Raw genomic sequence first — 27,571 nt, 5'->3', positions numbered from 1 at the left:
TCGTTCTCATAGTTTGCAAGCGAAGCCGAAAGTGACAGTAATTTGTCATTTTCGTCTATCTTTCAGTCAATGAAAATGACTTTGATTAGCTCTGGTTAATTTTGAGTTTACTACCCACTAAAAATGAGCGATCACTTTGGGGATCACTACTCTAGAAGAATGAGTGAACAAGAGTTCTTCATTGAAGAATGATAGTTCTCTGTTATTTTCGATGGAAAATAGAAATAATCGAATACTTTGACGGTGTGTGTACACAGTAACTGGGCATTTTGAAAGATTTTAAGAATTTGATAGCAGTTTGATACATTTGCTTTTTTTTAAGAAAGTACACAAAAGAGAGCGATTACTAATGCACTCACTATTTTCGAATTTGTTTACTACAAAATATAATATTTTTTCCCGGAGAGAGAACGGTTAAACAAAACTAGTTCTATTGGTAGAACTATCAAGTTCAGAGCGGGTCTTGAAAACGAACGGCTTTACGCATATCTAATGTTATCAGGTAGAAATAATGTGACTCATTTTTGACGTGAATACGTCTTACTCTACTATGGGGTGCCTTTTCAAAATTTATCATATGGGTGAGTGATAAGTTTTTGATTGTCTATATCTCTTGTTTAATTTAACGTATCAACATATTTTTTTGTTACGTCATCGGAGATATGATCACCAATTTGTGATATAATTTTCAATAATATGAAATAACCACAAATAAGTCGAAATAAAAATTTGATGCTTCATTCATTTTATTCTGCTTAGTTGACTCGTTCAGTTCAGACCAGAATACAGATCCAGACTGCAATTCTAGAGTATAGTTTTGAAATTCAGTTCAGAATTCAAGACCAGATTTTTCTTTATAATTTCCAGAATGAGATCTAATATTCAGAATCGAGTTCCTGATTTTAAACCTGGATTCTAGATCAGAGATCATGATCTTGATTCTAGATATGGACTCTGGATCAAAATATATTTAAAAACTCAGATCTGAATATTTAAACAAAATGCTGGAAATTAAATTGAAGTTCAGACCAGATTTCAGTTGCATAATTCCGATCCGGAATTCAGACTTAGAGTGCAGAATGCAGAAACTCTGGACCGTCACACGGAGATCCAGGACCAGAGTTTAGATCCAAAACCCAGTTGTACTCCCAGAATTCAAAAAATGCATTCCATAATTCAATTCAAAAATGCAGATCTAGAACTCGGTTCCAAAATTCAGTTCCACAATTCTAGAAGTGTAACTGGATTGAGGAACTAAATTCTGAGGATTTTGGAAACAAAATTCCGAATCTGGATTCTAGATTCGAATTTGAAAACTAAATCCAGGACCGGAATTCTGTAACGAAAATTTAAAATGCATTTTCGAACCAAAATCCTAGTCTCGAATTCAGCTGCAAAACTAAGTTCCAGAACACAGGTTCAGTGATCAGTTCAACAATCCTGATCCAGAATTCAGTTCCCGAGTTCAGGTTCAGAATTCAGTTCCAGAATCTAGCATCAAAATTGAGTTTCTGAATTCAGATCCAGAGTTTAGTTCTAGCATTCGAATCCAGAACTCGGTTTCAAAATTACAGGTTCAGGTTCTTTAAAATCATTACATTACCCATCTGATTTTATTTTACTCTCGTTTGCTCAGTTTTTCTTTTGTGTGGTGGAAAATGTTTGTCGACAATAAGTCATACTTTAGTATAGATGCACTGTTGCGACTCTGGAAAGGGAAACAGTAAAAGTTGCGAAATTCACAGAAAGAATTAACTACTTCAAACGGTTATCTGTATTCGAAAATGTGAAAGAAGCAAGTCAGTTTTATTCGTATTCCCGTCCTCCAGTTAAGTGTCTGACATAACCCACCTGCCTTTTTGAGTGTACATTTCAATGTACAGTGAAATTCATGTTTTCGCACGCAATGGCGATGGATGGACATAATACTCGGTAGATTGGTAGTTTCCTATTCATGCATTGAAATATAGATGAGAAACAGCCGCCCAAGCTTGACGGCAAAGCTCTTTCATCGAGTCACACAGAATAAATTAATCAACGTATTCATACCGGAACGCAATCAAATTGAAAATTCAGTATCATCTAACTCATAAAACACACTGTGCTCAGTGAAATCAGCACGGCAAAAATAAATTGACCAGCTGTCAAAACCACTGTGCACGCAGGGCAGGCGCAGCGTCGCGTCACCAACGGTTTTTGCTTGAGATATGCTTGGGCACGCGAGTTGCGAATCGCAAGGCTTGCTGCGTTTGGTTTCAGCCTCGACCGTCGCACCACCGCTTTCGATACCAGGAAGAACGCTATCGACCACAATGAAATGCGAGAAGATATTGGACCAAATGAAGTCTACAAATGCACCGGGAAATTGCCTCCAGTGAAGAAAACCGATGCGATCCGATTCGTGTGTAAATGATATCTTCGCCGTCACTGCCACCGCCGCCGACGCCACCACCACCACCCCCAAAGGCGGCAGCAGCTTGTGGTCGTCGTTTGCGTTTGCGTCTTTGTAATTCCGTTTTCTACGTAATTTAATTTACAGTGCCATGCAGCAGGAAGATACACACGATATGCACTTTATGCTGCACACACAGACAGTATGTTGCATGCACGTCACATCCATCTTTTCGCGAAGGCATTGTCCGTGTTTCGTTCGACCCAGCTGTTGATCTTCGCTTCGGAGTAGATAGGAAATAGAAGGAAAAAAAAACTCTATACTCATCTAGGAGAGCTCTGGAGAAGGTCCTTCCAGCCGAGTGCCATCGAGTCAACCGCCCGAACTCCCCGGCCGAGAGGAAGCATGGCGGAATCGACGAGCGGTCCGAGCGCAGCACCGCCTCAAATTTATTACTGCTACATGCTGCCAAGCAAAGTGGGCAATGCCGCAAGGCAATGCAGCAGGAATGAAATGCTCTTCAATGCTACGAAACCAAATGGGAGGAAATGGGATAAAAGCGGCAGAGAAATTAAATTAACACAGAAATGCAGTAACCGGGAACCGACGACCGTGTGTATGTGGAATAAGTACAATTGATTCCAGTAGCTGAGTGTAGTTAGGAGAATGACGACCTCCGTTTTTTTTATTTCGCATCCGTTCGAGTTTTTGTGGGCTAAGGAACGGCGGTGGTGGCAACGACGACGACGACGACGAAGACTTCGAGTTCAAGTGGGCCGAACAACCAACAGATGGCTTCGGATTTGGCGTCGGCTTCGGCTTGGCAGTGATTTGATAGTGAACTCGAAGTCACTGCCCAGTAAAATGTTTCCCCCCCGAAGTTGGCCTAACAAGTGCTAAATTTATGCCTCACTGATGGTGGCCGATGATTGCCGGAGAGAAATCACATGACTCATTTGCTCGATTAAATGTTCCGATTGTCCCCCGGAAAGTATGCTGTGTTCCGATGGGTCACTGTTCCGACAAAGACGATTCGTGTCCAAATGATTGCTTGTTATTTTTGGGACACAAACTTACATTTTATTTTTCAAATAATGATCGGAAGGGAATTCCTATTAATAAATACAAACTTATTACCAGAATTTCTACCCCATTTTTGCATTATTCTACTAATTTTTGGGATCTTATTCAAATCAGAAAAATCTTACGAGAGTAGAAGTAAAAGTAAAGGTTGTATATTTGAAGAAGAGTCTACTTGCTCTAATTCAGCAACAAATGAGACACAGACCATCGACGGACCGGGCCAAACGAGTAAACCTAGACAGATGTGGTTTTTGCGAAGATCCTCTCCTAATTAGTCGTCGTCAAGGCTGGCTGGAAGTGTTTTTCATTCGCTCCTAGTGCCACGTGCGAAATATTTTTTCTTGTTTATTTTAACAGTTTTACTTTTATTTATAAATATAAAAAACTAGCTGACCCGTCGAACTTCGTCTCGCCCAAATAAGTTTATTCAAATTTATGTTTTCGGGCGGTATAATTATCAAACGACTATGTGGTTAACGTTTCTCGTCATTATTTTACTGATTACTTAACCGTCAATTCAGGCCCGTGCGCAGAAATCGTTCAAGAGAGGGTTGAAGGGATGATTCAAACGTATGACTGTTCAAGGGAGGCGTAAAAATTTTGAAGAAAAATTAAGTTATTCATGGACTTAATAATGAAAAATCTTCGCAGGGAGGGGGGGGGGGGGGGACGGGGGTGATGGTGGTAGCTGTGGAGATAACTATCGAGAATAGTCTGTAAAAGTTTTGAACCGATTGGTCAAGATTTACTTGACTTATGTTTCCGGCCAGCCTCTAAAACGTGGTTCTGAGATAAACGCGTTTAAAGTTTTCGGTGCTGTAAGATCGTATCTAATACTTGAAATTACGACGCCTAGAAATTTTTCCCGCTTGTCATCTTTTGAAATATTATTTTTAAAGACCATACATAACCTTTTGCAATGAAAAAATAATTCCGATTTTTTAAAAATTCTGCAGTGCATTAAATCGATAAAATGCTCACTAATCAGAATTTTGTATTGAGAAAATATACACCACAATGTTAGAGAGTTTCTTTCCTAGAGTTGCTCATTAGGCAGAGTATGTTATATTGACAATCTATTTTTAGCTCAAGTAGCCAAAAGCTCGTAAAAAAAAAAGATTTTGCTTAAGCAGCATTCGAAGCTAACGAATATCATTCAAAACAGCCTGTTTTTAAATAATTGTCCACACTTAAATGTTCACCCGACGCAACGAAACAAACATTAAAGCAGCTTCTTGGTCAGCAGTGAGCAAAGTTCGCTAAGAACTTGTTCTGTACGTTCAAGTTGCCAAAATATGCCACGCGTACTTTAAATCAGTTAGAAAATGAAACTTTTGGTTGGCTGAAGAGACTTCGCTTCAATTTTAATTTGATATTGATCTTACCAATTTGAACATTCTTCACAGAATATAAACTACCAGTCTCAATTCATTATGGCAATTTGGTGTAATCTAAATTTAGTCTAAATCATTTGAAAGCGAATGGCAAGGAAACTTTCTTAGTTTGACTTTATCGCTTCTACAGCACAATCTTTTCTTTGATTCATTCAATAATTTTCTGTATTATTTTTATCTGAGCTATCCAACAAGCCATAGATTGTTAATATCCGTCCATTTTTAACGGAGATATCGACATTTTTGTGTAAGCGACTTTTTCCCCTATTCCAGCAGTAGAAGTTTTGAGCGCTGTCTGGCAAACAAATGCTTGGGAGTAGCATAAAACACGATTTTTTATACTGTTACATACATTTGTTTCTAAGTACCCAAAAGACTGTGTACAGCATGATATTTTGCCTCGGACCGATTTTAGCACGGTTCGTTTTTGGCAACATAATCGTTCGAATATGCCATATGTAAACCAGATGATGGCAGAATTGTCGAGTTGAAAGCAATTCCATAATTATATTGATCTAAACTACTTACAGCAATAAATGCTGGAAGAACATAACACCCATATACCATTCGAATCAGTTCGTCGAGATCAGCAAATGCGTGTGTGACAAATAATTTCACTCAATTTTTTTCGGAGGTGACTCAACCGTTTTCTACAAACTCAGATTCATATAAAAAGTCGTATGCTCCCAAACAAGGTTCCTGAATTATGTTTGGTTCCGACCTCTGGTTCCAGATTCAAATTCTAAGATTCAAATGAAAAGTTTCTAGATTCTATAAAACATCTTCTTTTTCAGTCAGATCAAACTTCCGGTTTCGGAGATATAAGGTAATTAGTATAAAAATGTCTATTTCACATAAATTAATCAGGTTTATCGGGTTAGCAGATTTGGATAGTCGATAATTAAATGAACTTATTTCATTTTTGGTTGTATTCAGTTTTCGGCACCCAAACATTTAATTCGCACTACGATTCCTCAAAGATTTGCAAACATTTAGAAAAAACTACTAAGGTGAATTTGTCTGACTTCGGCTACACCGAATTTAGAATTTATATTTATACAAAAAAAGGAAAAACTGTTAAAATAAACAAGAAAAAATATTTCGCGCGCGGCACTAGGAGCGAATGAAAAACACTTCCAAACTTGACGACGACTAATTAGGAGAGGATCTTCGCAAAAACCACATCTGTCTAGGTTTGTTCGTTCGGCCCGGTCCGTCGATGGTCTGTGTCTCATTTGTTGCTGAATTTGAGCAAGTGAACTTTTCTTAAAATATACAACCTTTACTTTTACTTCTACTCTCGTAAGATTTTTCTGATTTGAATAAGATTTTAAAATTTGAAGACAGTTACTGGAGTCAAAGGACTACATCCCAAAAATTAAAGACTGTCCCAGAAAGTATGGACTTTCAGCAGAACAACGTCGATAAATTGTGTACAAATGGTGCACAGAACGCGGACTGTCACTGAGAAAGATTGCAAAAATGGAAGGAGTAAGTGAAAAAGCCGTGCGAAATGCAAGACCAAGGGTTCGAAACCTGTACAATACGATTCTTGCTGGAAATTTGAACTGCATAATCATGGACGACGAAACCTACGTGAAACTCGATTACAAATCCTTGTCGGGACCACAATATTATACGGTGCGAGAAGGGCAAGTGTTAAACCAGTCCGAGACATCGATTGAAGTCGAAAAATTTGGTAAGAAAGCTATGGTCTGGCATCCATTTGTAGCTGCGGCAAGATTTCGAAACCCTTCATCACCACTGCAGCAATGAACAGCGAAATATACATCAAGGAATGGTTACAAAAACGACTTCTACCCATGATTTGAAGCCACAAGGATCCTGTTGTCTTCTGGGCAGATCTTGCTTCTTGCCACTACTCGAAATCAACGGTAGAATGGTATACTACCAAAAATGTCACTTTCGTCCCAAAAGACATGAATCCACAAAATTGCCCACAACTTCGACCAATTGAGGAAACCATTCAACAGTTCGAAAAAAGATTGGAAAATAGTGTCAAAACTTGTCGCCAAGAAGTCTGTACGGAATTTAATGAGGAACATTCGCAAGAAGGTGCGCCAGCTAGTCTACAATGGCTAAGTAGCAAATGTTGATATTCTGTTGTTGTAGTCTAATATTATCAGTATATCGAATAAAATTTGAATATCTAACACTTGTGAATTATTTACACTGAGGTCTTTTTTTATGCGGTCTTTTTTTATGCGGTGTTTTTTTACGCGACTTTTTTTATGCGAATTTTCAGAGTTATGCGGTTTTTTTTTACGCGAAGTTTCAGAGTTATGCGGTTTTTTTTTATGCGAATTTTCAGAGTTATGCGGTTTGCCCTTCTGCGGTCTTTTTTTATGCGAAGTTTCAGAGTTATGCGGTTTTTTTTATGCGAATTTTCAGAGTTATGCGGTTTTTTTTATGCGAATTTTCAGAGTTATGCGGTTTTTTTTATGCGGTTTTTTTTTATGCGGTACGTAAATTCGCATAAAAAAAGACTTCAGTGTACATCGAAATCAAAGTGCGTCCATACTTTCTGGGACAGCCTTTAGTTGAGATTTTGAACGAAGGACGATATAATGACGTTTTGAAATAAAATTAGACACAATTTACAATACAATTTTTCTTGAATGATTGCAAGATTGAATAGCATAGTGTTTTGTGTCGAGTTGTTTTTAGCAACATAATTGTTAATTTTTCGACTGTGACAGTTGATTCAAACACAACAAAGAAAGGGATTGCAACATCGAAATGCATCTGGGAATGAAAAATGGATCTTCTATGATAACCCGTGCATTACGAGAAGAACGGCACGATGAAGTTATTTTCCTGCATGACAACGTTCGGCCTCATGTCGCAAAAGTCGTGAAAAAAATATTTGGAAATGCTCAAATGGGCTCATTTTGAATTGAACGTTCACCAACGGACGGTCGAAGATCGCAGTATCGGTTACGAAGTGCGGTAAATGGCCGCGAAGAAATCGTGATAATAGGTTATGCCGCACATCATTAAACTGACACATTTGTGCAAATAAATAGATTTTACGGCCGTTCGGGGCGGCGTCGGTACTCACTAGAATACAGTCGTTTTGTACGCTAATTGTACCCCAAGGGTGCCGGTGCCACTGGACGACAGGAGGGAAGACTGAGGTTCGGTCATAAATACAGGGATGATGGTTTCTGTAGGCCTGAACGCCTAGAACGCGATCGGAACCGGATTGTGCGGACTGTTCTGCGATTAATTAAAAGATATGACCGGCAGCAATCAACGCCAAACGATCGGGTCGCTAAAAATTGGTATCCTGCGGTATGATAATGGGAAGGATATGTGGAAAAAACATAATATTTACTGCGCACGGAATATGAATTCATTATGTTTCTGTTAATGTCGGGGCTGATTATAGAGGATAACTCCATTCACATCCTGTCGCTGATTGTATGTAAGTACAAAGATCGTACACAAATAATGTGTCGTATAATTGATTGCTGAGATTCTGAGATTTATTGCGAGCAGTTGATAAGTACTACCCTCTTCGGTTCTGCACCAGGACCAGGGACGGGTCAAGTTGTTTTCCTCTGATGAACCATTTATTTATAGACTAATGAACGGTAACTTGGTGGAGTGGAGTAGAAAGAACCGGCACTTTCAAAGCTTTTCGACGGCTCTCGAGCTAGATGACTCTTGTGAATTTTAGACACTATCGAGGAATGTTTGGCAACAGGATAGAGGATAGTTCGCAAAAAAAACCACTTACGATGCCGTTTTTCGTTAGTTTCCGATAACAAAGAACCAGGTCAAATCGATGCCCAATATGGAGGTACCTCAGAAAATGGTTGATTGTATGCTATCGCAGCTCTAGTCCACACACGGTTATGGTCAATTTAAAGAAAAGCACACACACACACAAACACACAATTCACCGGCTGCGTTTACTCTCTTTCGGCTGTTCTTCGCTGGTCGTACAATGGAAAGCATAATCATCAACTTAATTCAAGCAGGCCGTGACTAATTCTTTGTCTGGTCGTGAATTTATATGGCGTGTTGGTCAATTGAAATTCCGAAGTGAGTGTGAGAGAGAGAGAGATAGAGGACTCCACAATAGAGATTATCGTGATTAACGGAGCAAATCCTGGCAGTGATTCATTTGAAAATTTCATGGAATTGGTCGCCTGTAAATCAATATATGTTTGTTCGGTGGCCATGACATGGCCGTGTGTGTGTGTGTGTTTTTTAATTTCGCACGTTCGTGTACAATAGAAAAAAACAAGCCAGGCTGGGAAAATAAACTTCAGGTAAACAGACAGTGACCAAAAGGTGCGAAACATCGACTGAAAGTTTGCACCGCTTCGTGAAATCCCTTGCCGTCCTCCACGACGCAAGATCGAGAACCAAGTCGAAGTAACACAACACACATATTTGGTTTGTCGAGCAGGTCGTTGACCGGAATTCTGTTACTGCAAGCTCTTCGGTTGGGTGATCTTTCTCTGGCCTGACCTCCCCCCCCATCCACTGAACGCCTGAACCTATACGTTTAAAGTCAATAACAACAACAATAGCAGCTACGTGGCTTTTCCCGAGAGATAGTCATCTTCATTTAGGACGGTTGTTCTAATTGCTTACGTTACGCAAAATTGTGCTTTCCCCTCAATTCAATGGAACAAACCACGACCTTCAGTTGAGGCCAGAAGTGCGACACACATCATGCGAATTACATCACTGACGACAGCATCCATTTCCTGATTGATCCGTCAGAGTTGTGTCACGTTTCGACATTTACAGCATGCCATTTGACGTATCTATATTCAACATCCAACGAACATATGTGCATATGTCAGTCGGGGCCCGGGAGCAGTGATTATGCTGTCCTTTAATGAGCTTTGCTGAGCCAGCAAGCAGCAAGCAGAGAATAATTTACAAACTGCCAACTGACGTTTGCCGGCATCCATGTCTGATATCGAAGAAAATGTCATAGCTTGCCTTGATCGCAATCCGTATTGTTGTTTGGTGCCATGCAACGGAGAAGCTTCGTAATGTTCACAAATGGATATAAAGTGTTGTGACGCAACTGCATCGATATAGGAAAGTCAACAATGGAGAGAACAAATAATCATGATTCATACTATGGTAAATGAAACGATCAATAAATGAACACCAGTCAGTCACCATTGAGGTTGCAGTTGTTGGTGTGCTTTCGAAAATATGATGATTATGTTTTTTATATATTTTGTTATGTCGTGTTTCACACGCTAAACTTTCACACCCCGTTTGCTCGAACAGTCGAATTTTTCGTATTTTTCCACCTCGTGGCTACCAGAAACGATGACAACCGCAAAACGGGGTAACAACCAAACAAACAGCTGCTGGTGCTGCTGGCAATAGTTCCAAAAGGGTCGGTCTGACAGTGGCAGGCTATTCGGAATTCGTGACATTTAGAAGTTTGCTGCTGTTGATGAGGCGCATGTGAATCAAAAAACAAAAAAAAAAAAAACAATAGCCTCGGGGAAAAGGGAAAACCATTAATAGCAACAAAGAACACATTGACTGACTGAAGAAAGGGTGGTATCCGTTTGGTTCTCTGTTGAACAAAGTAAGCTATTTTTCTCGTATAAGCCGTATTTAGCCTGTTTTCCAAAAGCATGGCAAGCTAAGTTGAATCCTGTGAAATCGCATTACCCAAGCAAATAAAGATAAATTGGCGGAATCAATTCTCACACAGGGCCAACGTCTCCGTTTCACGCGTTGGCAAACGCAGAGAATGGCAGAACTAAAAGTGTAGAATTAATCATACGGTATTGCGACCAGTAGTGCATTAACAATTTCATTTTTTTTTGTTGTTGTTTTGCAACTAGTAATGAGCTATTTTATAGAAGTCAGAAAACGTTTGCCGGGTTTGACTAGGTAATAATAATAGTAATTTGCAAATTCGCTACGATTCAAGACCGTCCTTCATGCCGGTATGAACTGTAATTGGATTCTGCAATAATTGCAAAGGTCTGTTTGTTCGGTGTGAGCCGTTGAAAGTGCGTCTTATTCGAACCTGGGCTTTGAAAATTGAAAAAGTTTTTAATCCACCTAGTGATGTAATGATGCCTTTCTCATATTACCTATATTTTCGGAAACATCACTAGAAGATTCTGTCAAGATTTTTTTCTTCGAACTTGAATAAAATCAAAAACTTTCTCTGGTATAAACTACCATCACCTTTTTAATTTGGAAACAGTTATGTTAAGTTAATATAGATTCAAATGTGGCAACCCTGCACGTTATACAAAATTGAACTAAGCAAGCTGTGCGCTAGGCGGTTGGGGTTTCTTCTTCTTCCATACCAGCACGTCCCGATGCGTACCGATATTGCATCAATTTGTATGACAGTTTCAAAGTTTTGATACTCATTGCCCTATAATTTCGGAACCGGAAGTCAGGAGTTGGATGAAATTACACAGTAACTTGTTGAAAACTAAGATCTTTAATTTGAATAATGATTTTTGAAAATCGGTTCAACCGTTGCTGATAAATCGAAGTGAGTTCGGGTTTTGAAGCTTTTCTTCACTATTATCGGTGCTTCCGATGAAATGGAAACCGATGTCTAGCAGTCCCGAAGTAGATTTATTTATCCCCTAACTAACAAATCTGCTGAATAGATAGATTTAGTAGTAATTTTTATGAAAACATGCACCTCGTTTCGCCATCGCTTGTGAAAAAGTTCGTTGAAAATTTTCGCTAATCGCTCAGTAATACCGGAATCGGAAGTCGGATCTGGATCAACTTTTCGAGGACTTTTTAAGGAATTTTAAGACCTTCTATTTGCTTCTTAGTTTGTAAAAGTCGGTAAAGAAATTTCCGAGAAAATTGAGAAAATTGAGTGCGCATTTGCACATATTGTCTTGTAATTCCGGAACCGGAAGTCGGATAAAGATAAAATTCAATAGCGATCTATGGGAAAGAATACTTTTCATTTGAATCTAAGTTTGTGAAAATCGGTCGCGCCATCTCTGAGAAAAGTGAGTGGCATTTTTTTTCAATTTTTTTGGTGCACATCACCCTGTAATTCCGGAACCGGAAGTCGGATCGCTCAATTTTCTCAGAGATGGCTGAACCGATTTTAACAAACTTATGCTCGTTTAAAAGCTACTGTTGGGTCATTGATCATGTTCAAAGATCAAAAGGCTGTGACTTTTGGTTCCGGAGATATGAGTGTATAAGTGACGTAACCGACAAAACACGTTGTTTTTCACCGCTATAATGTATATAAGAGTGCCGATATTTTTGGATCACCTATAATTTCGTAAAGCACTATTGTTCGAAAGTTTAAGCACCTCGAAAAAAGTCCTCATGCAAAATTTGAGCTGAATCGGACGTGGGTAAGGGGTGCTGCCCAGCGGTTAAAGTTTGAAAATTTTCGATCTTGAAAAAGCACCATAGGAGAGAGTACATGAAATTTCCGAAATCGAAAATTTTTTTAGATGCCAAAATATTAAAATTGCATGAAATGTCGAGATTTAGTATCATCTCAAAAAAAAATTTTTTTTTTAGAATCGACTTTTTGGGACTTAGAAAAATAAAGATATTTTTTCCAAGTCCCAGAAAATTCACGTTCGGAATGAAGATCAATTTATAAATTTATTTCAAGAATCATGGAACTGAACTCATGTTCAGAATGTAGGTTGCATGAATTGCAATTCGAATTGCTACCGCATCCGCTATGTTAACCAAATTTAGCCCCCTGTAACTAGTTTGTGTTCTTTAGATTCAAATAGAAGCTTGCTGAAAAGAGATTTGCATCCTATGGTGAGATAATCGCTGAAAATTAAGCTTTTTTTCCGAAGCTAAGGTGACATCGTGACATAGCAATGGTGTTGAGAATGTATGCATTGTATTGCTCTTATTTTACTATTACTGTTATTTTGTCTACAATTCCACTGGACATGCTTAGCATTTAAATCTCCTATTACGAAAAATTTCGGTCGATATCTTGTGAGTTTTTGTAAATCGCCTTTAAAGAAATTTAATCGCTCACCGGTGCATTGGAATGGCAAATATGCTCCAGCGATAAAATAAATTCCATGAATGGTTTCAACTTCGATTCCCAAGCTTTCAATAGCTTTAGTATTGAAAGATGGAAAAATTCGAGGTTTAATTTGCCGTTGGACAAAAATGGCAACTCCACCACCCATTCCAGGAAACCTGTCAAATCGATGAACCACATAATCTGGATTACTTTTCAATTTGACATTTGGTTTAAGAAAAGTTTCTGTCACAATGGCAATATGAATTTTGTGAACTTTGGGAAAATTATAAAATTCATCTACACTCGATTTTAAAGATCGAGCATTTCAATTTAAAATATTCAAATAATTATTTAACATCAGTGTTAAATTTTAAATTCATTATAATATTATTTGCAAATTGCCATCCGATTTGAAATGCTTAAAAAAGTGATGAAGTCGAATTCATCCGAATCCGAAAATTCATCCGATCATTTGAAAAAGTTGATTTTGTAGGTTGATCATTTTATTTTCAGTTGTATCGCCTAAATCGACTTCGTCTAAAGAAGCGAATGGCATTGAAGGAATATTGGTAGGTAGACTAGTGTAACTGCCATTAGAAGAAAATGATTTGTCCGATCTATCTATTATTAAATTGTTTTCGATAAAAGATGAACTGAAAGGCGTTCTTGTTTTTGATTATTTACATTAGAAGAATTAAGATGTAGTTGTCTACCTGTTACCAAAGCGTAACTGTCATTAGAAAATGTTTTCGTTAGACAACGAATTGGAAGGCGTACCTGTTTTTTGTTTTAAATTCGAAGAAATAAGTGTCTTAGAAGAATTAGGCGTGGCATTTTTTTTTTATTTTCATGTATGTTAGGTCGTTGGTTTGACTTGTTGTCTAAGCAAACGAGCGTTTAAATCTTTTTCCCTGACAGGACATTAAAAATAATTGGATTTATGATTTCCATTGCAATTTGAGCATGAAAATTTATCAGTGGTTTCATTCATAGAACAAACGTCTTTCGAATGAGATCTACCATAATTCAAACACCGTATATCCATATGACAATTTTTGGTTCCATAGCCGAAGCCTTGGCAACGACGACATTGCGTTAAGTTTGCAATACGATTTTGTCGTTTATAATGTTCCCAATGAATTTTAATGTGGGAAATGAAACGTACTTTTTATAAAGTTTTCAAATTGTTTACGTCACTTTGATTGAAGTGTATTAAGTAAAGTTAATGGGAAATTCCAGAGCGTGGTTTAGAAGTACCATTCGCTCTTTTTTCATAAGTATTATTTGGGAAGGGGCAAAACCAAGCAATTCTTTTAGTTCATTTTTAATTTCCTCAGTACTTTGATCATTTGATAAGCCTTTCAAGATAGCCTTGAAGGGTCTGCCTGATTTTGTATCATATAAATAAAATTTATGAAGTTTCTCGGACAAATATCGGACCAAGACTCGACATTCTCCTCTTCGTCCGATTTGAAATGAAACTTTTACTTCCGGGAGAAAAGTAGAAAGCTCAGTACGGAATGCTTTGAAGTCGGAAATTATCACCGTCACTGGAGGCGCGGATTGTTGTTTCTTCCTAGAACAACAAGCGTCTGTTTTGGGAATTTTTGAAGAATTTTCTTCTATGTCGCTACAATCGGATTCAGGAAGAATCTCGTAAATATTGTTAGACGGCATAGAATCAACGGAAGGAAAATCCGTCCGTTGTCTTTTATTTTTACATTCAGATTCTATGAGATCGTGAATGTTATTAGAAAAAAGATTGTGATTTATTCCGTATTGAATTATTTTTAGCCTTAGGCTTGTTACCTTTCGGCATTTTTGAAATGAATGAAATTTGAAATTAAATTAACTAGGCTAAATTAGTCTTCGATTAAACTCCTAGTTAGGAAAAGTCTTGATAAAGACTGATTTTGTGGTAGTCTTAATAAAGACTGATTAGTTCTAAGAATAGTTCTTTGAATAGTAAGCCTTCAAAAAGGTATATCACTCTTTGTATAGTTTTGAGAAAGGCTGACTAATTGTTAGTCTTTAAAAAGACTGTTAGTGATTCAGGTAGCCTTGAAAAAGACTGAAGCCTTGAATCAATGAATCTTTAGGTAGCCAGAAAAAAAATCCAGGAGCTAAGAGCTATACGCGTGCGGTGCGAACGACTGTTGGTTAAAAAATAGTTACTCGAAGTCATAGTACCGTATTACTCATTTTCAAATGAAATATGAAATCGTCAAAATGTTATTACCATCAATGATTAACTTGTAACCTAAATTTGAGTAATTTTTGGAGTGAATAAAGAGTTACTTTTTTTTCATGGGCTGTTCCACTTCTTCTGAATATGATCAGGATCTTATTCATTTTTGAGTAACTTTTTCTAGATGTGTAAGTACGATACTGCATATACATTCTTAAAATTAGTTGTTTTGCAGTTTTTCTTGCAATATGAAATGAAATGGGTGTAGTTGAAGTTGCCAATTTTTTTACATAGCACTATTTAGGACTATTGGAACAATTTCAATTCTGTTGTTTCACTAGTTTCAGTATTATCAATAATCAATCAAATTTGATTAATCGAAATAACTTCGGAATGCGGAAAAAAATTGCATCATCACTATGTTAACGGAAACCTATTCGATCACGATTCGAAGATTTTTTTTTTTTCATAAATACGTTTATTTCATAGGCAATATACATAAGTTTTTCTTCGCCGTGGCATCTACAATACATAGTACTTTAAACCTAATACATTTCAAATATCCTATTAGTATGTTGGTATTCATTAGTTAATCTAAACACTGTTTTTATCAAGCGAGTTGCTATTATAAATTACATTAAATGAAATACATTTATTTTGTACATGATCTTATAACTATTTCAGGTTTGTTTGTATCAGTTCATCATTTTTATTTAATATAAGATAGCTGGCTATTGGTTGAACTCATGGAAGAGAAAACAGTTTAACATAAAATAAAATTTAAATTGGAACTCCAATGGACTTAATGAAATAATAAAGAAGTTTCATGTAAGGAACGTCACGACAAGCAAGAATGTCGCGAACTGGGACATTGGATAGTCTCCCTTGGGTACGCAAGGAATTTATTAGTTGAGATCTGACATCACGATACTCCACGCATGTCCAAACAACATGGTCAATATCGCGGTAACCTTCGCCACAAGCACAATGATTAGTCTCGGAAAGTCCAATTCGAAGGAGATGTGCATCTAACGTGTAGTGATTGGACATGAGTCTGGACATCACACGAATGAAATCTCTACTCACATCCAATCCCCTGAACCATGCCTTTGTCGATATTTTAGGAATAATTGAGTGCATCCACCGACCCAGATCATCTTTATCCCAAGAAGCTTGCCAGCTGGCAAGTGTTCTTTGGCGAGACGCGCTATAGAATTCATTGAAAGCAATTGGTCTCTCATAAATTTCACCCTCAATAGCACCACGTTTGGCTAAAATATCGGCTCTTTCATTGCCTGGAATGGAGCAATGAGCCGGGACCCAAACTATTGTGATTTGATAATTATTATTCAATATGACGTTCAGGCACTGTTTTATTTTGCCCAAGAAAAAAGGTTCATTTTTGCCAGCAGCCTTTGAGCGAATGGCTTCAATTGCACTCAGACTATCTGTGAAAAGAAAATAATGGTTTGGAGATAATGTGACGATTACACTCAAACTATAATGAACTGCTGCTAACTCTGCTATATAAACAGATGCAGGTTCTTGAAGCCTAAAGGAGACCGAAACATTATTGTTGAACATACCAAACCCTGTCGCTTCTTCAATTCGCGATCCGTCCGTGTAAAACATTTTCTCAGAGTCGATATGCCTGAACTTACTTGTAAATATTTTTGGGATTTCCAACGAGCGAAGGTGTTCCGGAATTCCACGCACTTCGCGCTGCATGGATGTGTCGAAAAATAAAGTTGAGTCAGGGACATTTAGGAGGCTGACACGGATAGGAATATATCTTGAAGGGTTGATTTCCTGTGACATATGGTTAAAATATACAGTCATGAATCTTGTTTGAGATTGAAGCTCAACTATCCTTTCGAAGTTATTAATAACTAGGGGATTCAGTACCTCGCATCTTATTAGTAGTCGCGACGAAAGCTCCCAAAAACGATCCTTCAATGGAAGAACTCCCGCCAGAACTTCAAGACTCATTGTATGTGTCGAATGCATGCACCCTAAAGCAATTCGCAAACAACGATATTGAATTCGCTCTAATTTGATAATATGAGAGTTTGCAGCGGAACGAAAGCAAACGCATCCATATTCCATCACTGAAAGTATCGTTGTCTGATACAATTTTATTAGATCTTCCGGATGAGCACCCCACCAAGATCCGGTTATTGTTCGAAGAAAATTTACTCTTTGTTGGCATTTTGTTATCAGAAACCTAATGTGTCCTCCCCACGTGCATTTGGAATCAAACCACACCCCGAGGTATTTGAAAGTCAAAACCTGTTGGATCATTCTTCCCATCATATGAAGCTGAAGCTGCGCGGGATCATGCTTTCTTGAAAAGACGACCAGCTCTGTTTTCTCCGCAGAGAATTCGATACCCAGATGGACAGCCCAATCGGACAAGTTATCTAAGGTATCTTGCAATGGTTTTTGCAGATCAATAGCTTTGGGTCCAGTAACTGAAACTACGCCATCATCTGCCAATTGTCTTAGTGTACATGGGGATACTAGACAGCTGTCAATGTCATTCACGTAAAAATTATAGAGGAGCGGACTGAGGCAAGAGCCTTGCGGTAGGCCCATGTAGCTCATTCTGAATGTTACCAAATCGCCATGTGAAAAATGCATGCGTTTCTCTGACAAAAGGTTGTGCAAATAATTATTTATAACCGCTGGGAGTCCATGTTGGTGAAGCTTGTCTGAAAGAACATCAATGGAAACTGAATCAAATGCTCCTTTAATGTCTAGAAATACAGATGCCATTTGTTGCTTTTGAGCGAAGGCAATTTGGATGTCAGACGAAAGTAATGCAAGGCAATCATTCGTCCCTTTATTTCTACGGAAGCCAAACTGAGTATCTGACAACAAACCGTTCGTCTCGACCCAAGTGTCGAGACGTCGTAGAATAATTTTTTCGAACAATTTTCTGATGCAGGACAACATCGCGATGGGTCTATATGAGTTGTGATTGGAAGCTGGTTTCCCCGGCTTTTGAATGGCGATAACTTTCACTTGCCTCCAGTCAGGTGGAACAATATTTTGCTCAAGAAGCTTGTTGAACAATTCCAACAAACGTCTTTTTGCGAGGTCGGGCAGATTCTTCACCAAGTTGAATTTAATTCTGTCCAACCCAGGAGCGTTATTGTTACAAGACATGAGTGCTATGGAAAATTCCATCATTGAGAAGGGGCTATCAATGGAACCATTATTTGAAAAAGATTCCCTAATAATGCTACGCGTAGGAACAGAATCTGGACAAACTTTCCTCGCAAAATCAAATATCCATCGGTTCGAGTATTCCTCACTCTCATTTCCTACGTTACGATTCCTCATTCGTCTGGCCGTATTCCAAAGAGTGCTCATTGAGGTTTCTCTTGACAAACCTTCGACAAAATGTCTCCAATAGCTACATTTCTTGGCCCGAAGTATGCTCTTGTACTTGGTTTCTAAAGTCAAGAATTTTTCAAAATTCTGAGGAGTTCCTCCTCCTCGTTTTAAAAACGTCTTGAAGGCATTTTGTTTCGCGTGCTTAGCATCTGAGCACTCTTTGTCCCACCAAGGGTTTGGAGGCCTTCTTTTAGACGATGGACCAAGAAATCGTTTGGTTTGGGCTTGTTCTGCGGCCTCCAGAATCGAACAAACGAGGAAGTCATATTCTTCAAGTGGGGGGAGCTCTTCCATTGAAGTTAAGGCACTTGAAATATTACTTTGGTATTTAATCCAGTCAATATTTTTTGTCAAATCATATGGAATATTAACTGAATTAGCAATGCCTTTGTTACTGCTAATTGAGATGATGATTGGTAAATGATCGCTACCGTGTAAATCAGGAAATACTTTCCAGGTGCAATCTAGTCGAATTGAAGTCGAGCAGAGAGATAAATCTAATGCACTTGGACGTGCAGGAGGTCTTGGGATCCGTGTCATGCTACCCATATTTAGTACCGTCATGCTAAAATTGTCGCAAATATTATATATTAAGGATGATCTGCTATCATTGTAAACGGAACCCCACATCATTCCGTGCGAATTGAAATCTCCTAAAATCAAACGTGGAGCAGGAAGGGCTTCGACAATTTCATTAAGCTGTCGTTGTCCAACTTGAGCTCTTGGAGGAATATATACTGAAGCAATGCAAATGTCATTTCCTTTAATGTTTATTTGACAAGCAACAACTTCTATACTAGAAGTCGAAGGAATATTTAATCTATAAAAGGAATAACATTTCTTAATTCCTAAAAGCACTCCACCATACGGAGAGTCTCTATCGAGACGTATAATGTTAAAGTCATTAAAATTTAAGGCTGTGTTTGATGTAAGCCATGTTTCGCATAAAGCAAATACATCACATTTTTGACTATGCAACAAAACTTTAAATGAATCAAGTTTTGGCATGATGCTTCGACAATTCCACTGCAGAACAGTGATTGAATCATTTGCGGCGGATGATAAATTATCCATCAAATGATACAAAACCTGAAAGAACTGGCCATTGAGCTGATAACTGTTTCAAAAAAGTTCTAGCTATTGGAAGGAATGCCGTTATGATAGTCTGTAGAGGTTCAGAAATATTGAATGCTGCGAAAATCCATTCTACAATTTCCGAAAACTTAAGTAATCCTGTTGGTGAATGTGAAACGGAGCCCACTGGATTATTGTCTTTTCTTGAGCTAGTTCCTGGATTTGTTTGTGAATTTGACAAACCAGGAGGCACAGTTTTTGGTTTTAAATTTGGCTTTTTAGCTTTAACACGGGGATCTTTTTTTGAAGATGTAATTTTAGGTGTCTTTTTAGGTATTTTGTGGTTTGTTAATCTCCTCTTAACAGACCCTTGAGGAGTGACAAACGAGGTATCTTCACTATTTCCGTCGGAGTCAGATTCCTCTGGCTCCATAAGATTTGAAAAACCGTTTTCGGTTTCCAAGGGGGAGACATGTATGACCGTTTTAAGCATTTCTGCATATGTGCGCTTAGACCGTGCTTTTAAAGAAAGCTTCATTTTGTCTTTACGCAACTTAAATGCAGCGCATACTGAAAGATCATCATGAGGTCTCTCTCCACAATAAACACATTTTTCAACATCTTTATCGCAAAGATTATCCTTATGAGGCCCTTGACATTTGATACATTTGGACTTATTACTACAGTAAGTAGCTGTATGCCCGAATTTTTTACAGTTCGTGCAATTCATAACATGCGGTACGAAAAGCCGAACAGGAAGACGAATTTTATCGATATAGACATGGCTAGGCAACGCAGATCCGGCAAATGTTACACGAAACGAATCTGAGGGACGATACGACTTTTTTCCATCGACAATAGATGCTGAGTACAATTGCTTGCACTCGAGTATCTTAACTCCCTCAAGCATGGAGTTTTTAAAACGACCAACTCCATTTTTAAGTAAATCATCGGCCGTCAGACTTGCTTCGGTCACAACACCGTCAATTTCCACCTCCTTCGATGGAATGTAAACTCGATATTCAACAGAAAATAATTTACAGGTTACAATTTCGTTCGCCTGTTTCAAGTCGTTGACAACAACTCGAATTTTATCTCTATTAACTTTACATATTTCTTTAACTTCAGAGAAATGTGATGTCAAATCCTTGGTAATTTGCTTCAAATTTAAAATCTTTTCTTTTTTTCGAAGATAGACTATCCATGGCCCAGTGGTACCCTGTGGATAATGTTTAGCCCTCGGAGTATTTAAACTCTTACTAGTATCCGGAATCGGATTCGGATGATCTTCCATGAGATCATCCATTACATTAATTTTTTTTGTAAATTAATAATACCAAAATAAAAACTTATTTTTAGTAAAATTTCAGATATAAGAAATAAAAAATAAATTAAATTAAATCTACCTTGTAGCTGTCTCTGTTCCTTTATCGTGAAGAACGACGTGAAGCTCTTCCAACGGTTTCCAATTGGCAGTCTTCTGCTGTTTCCAATTGGCAGTCTTCTGTCGTTTACTGCTATCTCAGTTGCTCTGTCGTCGTTGTGAACACCACTGCACTTGCTGTGCTGCCTGTACCTGACCCCAGGTACAGTGCTTTTGCTCTTGGCGGCGATCAAATGCGATGCTTGCAGTGTAGCACCTCGCGATATATGCCGTCTCTTTTGATCCTACGCAGCGTACAAATTCTGGTACCTGGTAGATCAGCACTGGGTTGCTTTAGCACCTTTGTGCCTTTGCACCCCTTCGTCTTCGCACCTTTATGCGATGGCACCTCTGTGACTCGTCACTTCTATGCTCTCGCACCTCTGTGTTTCGATTCGAAGATGATGACTATAATAAAAATATGATCTTTTCAGTAAGGAATTACTTAGTTAACCTGGCGCCTATCAACTGCTAGTGATAGGAGGTTTTTTTCAGAAGGCTAAGACCCCTTTCAGCTTAATTCTTCAACAGATCTCATCAACTCAGACAATTGAAATAATTTTATCTCATGAACAATTAGCTATCGACTGTGTTTATCGTCTGATCTTCGTCATCGTCTCGTGACCCCTTGACAGTGATAGGATAAAGCTCTTGTAATTTGGAAGAAAATTTACACGACCAGTGTTTATAGAATTTAATAAACAATAAAGCGATTCGCATAGGCCTGCTGAAAATGCCAACCTCGTAACGTTGACAACGGGCAACGACTGGCTGGAGCCCGCTTCGTTCCGCCATTGACATTGTGCGTTGGCCCTGTATTGTGTCATATTTCACAGCCCTCACAGTCATGTTTACACACGGAACCGCGTGAAGTAATAACAATTTTCGCGTCTCCAGCCCGCAAAGAACAGATCTTGCACCATCGATAAGACCATTAACATCCACTTCGTGAGCATTTATTATTATTCTCATTACCTATGCGGCCTGTTCGGTTTCAATATCGCTGCGAAGCTGTCGAACACTAATTAGCCTATGGATAATACAGCGGGCACCAGCACTCGTGACGAAAATTTGCAATGCTTTACCGCACCGTGCTGGGTTTTGTTTCGCTAACAACTCTAATGTCATATGATTTGTGCCCAATTTAGTCTCTGCCAAGCTCTGACGCAAAAGTACGCAAATTTTCCCAGTTGCGGAGTAGAAAATTGCCTCCCCACGAGAGACTACTACTACTACTAAGTACTAGTAAATAATTGCGTGCTCAAACAAAGATGGGTTCAACCGCTGCTATCTAATTGGTCGGATTACCGCAGCGCTCCGCAGTATGAGTAGTGAATGCGCCAAGAGCAAAGTGCACTTCAATTAAGCCAACATCAATTAGGACGCGTTTTCCATCTCATTATTCGTGTGGTACTTATGTCGTTTGCGTCCATTAGATTATTATAGTATCTGAACAATTGTCAGAAGAAGTAAACAAAAAAAAAGTCTCTTTCGCACTTAATTCGGATGGGGAAAAAATTAGTCGGTTGCCTCGGGTCACGTAACAACAGGCCTCTCCTTCTGTCTCAGCTCCGAGTATCACTTTACAATGTTGCAAGATGATGGTGCTTCACGCCGACGGATGGATGAGTGATACGAACGAATGAGTGAGTGAGTGAGTGAGTGAGTGAGTGTGAGAAGCTCATCGGTATTTGGATTGGCATCCCGCGGGGCGATGGGCGAAGGCCTCTAATGTTTCGCAAATATTGATACCGAGTACCAGTGCTAAACAAACGCAGCGATGATTATACCGATGAAGTTAGCTAATGGAGAAACCATTATGCAAGCCAAGATGGCCCCGTTGTTTGGCAGACTGAATGGACCATCAATCAATCGGGGCTGACTGGAGGGCAATTAATTTGAAGGATTAATCTTAGACAGAAGGAAGGGCACCTAATTGATGCGCACTCCTTACCAGTAATGGTTTCGACCGTTTTGACTCGAGCTATCATAATTTGGTTTCAAGGAGCGTTGGATTAATTTATTTTAGGTTAGACATGCACTCAATTTGTGCTGCGGAATTCGTTTGTTCCGTTCGGTTAAGAACAGGATGTTTCTACTTGTTTGCACAGTTTTTTTTTGTAACTGACGGAACAGATCAAAAGAATCGCAGTAGGCGTGTGCATCGGACGTGAAAAATATTTGCTTATGTCACGTAATTTTTCGAAAATTAGTTTTTTCTCATTTTAATAGAAAATTTAATAATTGAAGTTTTTATGATTGTGATTCTATGCTAAGTGTGGAGACGTGTGATTCGAATTACGAAACCATTCAATTCTCAATACTATTTCCCAAGCAACTCTTGTTTATCAATCAGCGGAAAACAAGATGATACCAGTTGCACATTTCGCCAAGACCATCGTTACAACGCAACGTAAGTTTGTTGTATCTGACGGAGCAGACTAACACTAGTAGTACTACTACGTTTCTTTTAATCTCCGTAGTTTTTCAGCACGGAAAATCTAATTCTCTTAGTTCTACATGCTAATAAGTAAATTGTTTCCATTCTTTTATTTCGCTGAAAGGAGCTTTCCAGTGAAATAACTATGAGGTTATTGAAATTGATTTCATGTTATAATTAAAAATAAAATGATACGTTTTACTTCCAGTTTTGGACTATAAAACGCATGTTGATATGTAACAAATTAATTAACCAGTGGGTTCCTTGAATATGCCCCTTCGAAAACGTGCCTAATGTGGAGTGTTGTTGGAGCAACGGAAAGATTTTTTAAAACTGAGCAAATTTCCGGAAAAATATCAAAATTCGGAGAAATGTTTGTAGACTAAATGGATCGTTTGATGGAATGGTTTTCTGTGAAACGATTTTCGATAAAATGTGTGTAACGAGTGTGCAATAAATTGCAGCAGTTTAACAAATTGACTAGTAAATAAGCTTCCGGAACATTGTATACAAATATAAATGATAAATAACCTTATGGTATCGGAATTTATGTCCTTCAAGTTATTTTCGCCAGAAGAAAAATGAAAGAACAAGAATCATTGTGCATTTTGGATAAATAAACAAATATTTTGGAATCTCTACATTCAATGTTCCTGGATATTTATCGAAACAAGACTTTTTCGGGATTTCAGTGTAGGTAGGATTTTTGGATAACTTCGCTCAAATTGTTGTCTCTGTTCTGTTGTTGTTTTCATACATTTCCCAAAGAGTAACTGGTTTTCAAGTAAAAGTTTGAAAAATTCTCTTTTTCAACTCCATTATTTATTATTGAAGATTTGTCGAATTGTTATTTTTTTAACTGCATTTCTTAAATTGAGTTAATTTAGTTAATTGACTTGAGTTCATATTTCACTCGCAAGTATTTTTTTTTAGTCCTAAAGACTGTCCCAGACAGTATGGACGCAACCAAAATCCACTGCCATTTCGCAATGGTTCAGAATCTGTAAAGTTTTATGGCTGCGTCCTGTTGTTTACACTCTTCTCTAACCACTTGTGCAGTTGTTTATTCGTTTTCATTAGTTTGTTTCGAAATGCGTGGACTTTCAGCAGAACAACGTCGAAAAATTGTGTACAAATGGTGCACAGAACGCGGACTGTCACTGAGAAAGATAGCAAAAATGGAAGAAGTAAGTGAAAAAGCCGTGCGAAATGCAATCAGGAAGTTCGGTGAGGATAACACCTTTGAGGATAAACCGAAAACGGGTCGAAAAAAGGTCCTGCTAACCCTCAGTTGGATAAACATATACTGAAGGCGTTCGAGCAAAAGAAGGAGGTTTCAGTTCGGGATGTGGCCAAAAAAAGTGGGCACTTCGAAGTCAAATGTTCTTCGTGCTAAAGAACGTATGAATCTTCGAACCTATAAGAAGCAGAAACAACCAAAACGTAGTCCGAAACAAGAAGCATCGATCAGGCCGAGGGCTCGAAAGCTGTACAATACGATTCTTGCTGGAAATTTGAACTGCATAATCATGGACGACGAAACCTACGTGAAACGGTGCGAGAAGGGCAAGTGTTAAACCAGTCCGAGACATCGATTGAAGTCGAAAAATTTGGTAAGAAAGCTATGGTGTGGCATCCATTTGTAGCTGCGGTTAGATTTCGAAACCCTTCATCACCACTGCTTCAATGAACAGCGAAATATACATCAAGGAATGTTTACAAAAACGACTTCTACTAATGATTCGAAGCCACAAAGATCCTGTTTTATGCTGGCTAGATCTTGCTTCTTGCCACTACTCGAAATCAACGGTAGAATGGTGTACTACCAAACATGTCACTTTCGTCCTAAAAGACATGAATCCACCAAGTTGCCCACAACTACAGAATTTAATGAGGAACGTTTGCAAGAAGGTGCGCCAGCTAGTCTACAATGGCTAAGTAGCAAATGTTGAGAATAATATTCTGTTGTTGTAGTGTAATATTAGCAGTATATCGAATAAAATTTGAATATCTAACACTTGTGAATTACTTACAGCGAAATCAAAGTGCGTCCATACTTTCTGGGACAGTCTTTGGCCCTCTTTCTAGTGAACCGATTATAATTCATTCAGAAGTGCAGTTTAAAAACTCTCATTTTAGTTTCATTAATTTTTTTTCTGTTATCGTTGCCAATTTTCATAAACAGACTTGATTAACCAATCTATTTTCTTTTTCTTTGCAGGTTAGTTACACAATGAAGTTAAAGACATGATGTTATAAAAACTGATGAGAAATATTCAACTAATTGTTATACTGAGGTAAGTTCTCAGTAATTTAGGAAAAAATAGAATTTTTAAGCTTGTTGATTAGTTTGGTTTGACCTTAGGTCATTTTTCCGATTTAGTAAACCGGATGAACGGATGGGCGAATAAACACAATTCAGACGGTATTAAAATGAATTTTCGGAAAGAAAAATGACATGAATACATTGTTTAGTTTAGGGCCTTTTCAACTGAGTATTTTTTTTCTTCTTTTCATAAAGACAGAGTGTTCAAATCTCAAAATAGAAGAAAATGACGAAAACTAAATGTTACTTTCAGCTCCGCTTGCAAATTGTGACAATGTCATCCATATTCAGTCAACGAGAGAAGCGGAAGGGTAGTTTCAAAATTGTTTTCATTCTTTCCTTTATCTGGATCTTTATTCATTTTCGGTTGTCTGTGAAAATCGGATACTTTTCAGTATCGACATTAAACCGAAGCTTTGAGAATCGATAATGATAGAAAACCATTCACTATGCAAGGATAATTTTTTTAATATTACCATTTAATTCTGTTATAAGTATATCATGTCACTATACAAATTCACTATGTATCTCACAACACTATAAATCATGTATAATAAACGTCACATCACATATACGTATTTCGAATACAATTTATATTCATCTTCAGTGTATTAGCGGTTTTTTTAATTATTGAAAGAATGCTGCAATGTTGTTCCTTTTATATGAAACGGAAGTAGGTAGATTCCTACAACAGGTATAAATACCTCGAAAAAATTATCTAATTTGTTTAAGGTTGAAACGGGTTTCGAATGATCTCTTTGTTTGTCCACTGTACAACTTATCACAATGCACAGTGGTCCGGATCCACAATTTAGGGGGACAAAAACATTTGTGGCTTAGCCTTATACTTTAGAGCTATGATGTCTTCGGAACAAATGATCAGTGAAAGATAAGCCATATTTTGAAGCATATGGTATTAGGGTGGTTCTAATTATTAGGGTGATCCAAAAATTATTTTCCGTATGTGTTGAGATAGAGGACTGCATTCTTCGGCAAAATTGTAGGAAAACTTATGTCAAGCAACTTTGCTGAAAACACTATTGTAGTATCTCTAACGGTTTCAGGGTTACAGCTATTTTAATAGATCAACTTAGGGTGTTCCTAAAAAATCAGATTTTTTGCTCTAGCTTTCTTAATATTCACTTCTCGATTTTGGTGTCTTTGAATATCTTTTAGAGTTTATTGAAACCAATTTTTGCATGACTAGCGCATTCAGGTAGCGTTTTCTGAACCGAAGTTATGAGCAAAACTAGTTCAAAAACAGATCATTTTTTAAATGCTATATCTAACATTGGAGCAAACGAAAAAAAAATCGGTTTCTTTCATTTGATAGAAAATACTTTCGAGCATGTTTATAGAAAAAATGGCGGAGGAGATATTTTTTTAAATTTTTTAAATTGTGTTCAAACATTGGGTTTTTTCATTGAAAAATGCTCTTTCATGTAAGACATTTATTAGCTATACATATTAAAATAAGGTATTGCTGTCTTCTAGCGTGTTAAAATTAAAAATGTTAATTCAGCTGCATAATCGGGAAGATGGAGTACACTCACGTTGGTTGTTACTCTATTTGATAATGCTATTACAGGATCAAACGTTAATAGAAATCGTTTGAATACATTCTCTAGATTCACTAACTCTCTTGCGCTTCCTTACTGTACATACCAATAGGAATCAAAGCATGTTTTATAATTGCAGTCCCATGCACCAGAAGTTTATGCACGGTTGGCGACAGAGCATACCATCCATACAGCTCCACAAAACGAATTCTTGTTTGTTCAGTAAACTCCTGGAAACCAGGTACCGAAATCTTCACATTGCTATTTATCAACGTT

At 37.9% G+C, this 27,571-nt stretch overlaps 1 protein-coding gene across 4 annotated transcripts in view; it reads left to right on the top strand.

The window, feature by feature from the left end:
- Positions 1-27,571, top strand: part of LOC131431740 (beta-1,4-glucuronyltransferase 1) — a 333,086-nt gene that overhangs the window by 157,602 nt on the left and 147,913 nt on the right. The window lies entirely within an intron of this gene.

The sequence above is a fragment of the Malaya genurostris genome, chromosome 2 (assembly GCF_030247185.1).
Source record: "Malaya genurostris strain Urasoe2022 chromosome 2, Malgen_1.1, whole genome shotgun sequence".
Classification (NCBI taxonomy): Eukaryota; Metazoa; Arthropoda; class Insecta; order Diptera; family Culicidae; genus Malaya; species Malaya genurostris.
This window is presented reverse-complemented; position numbering and strand designations above follow the sequence as displayed.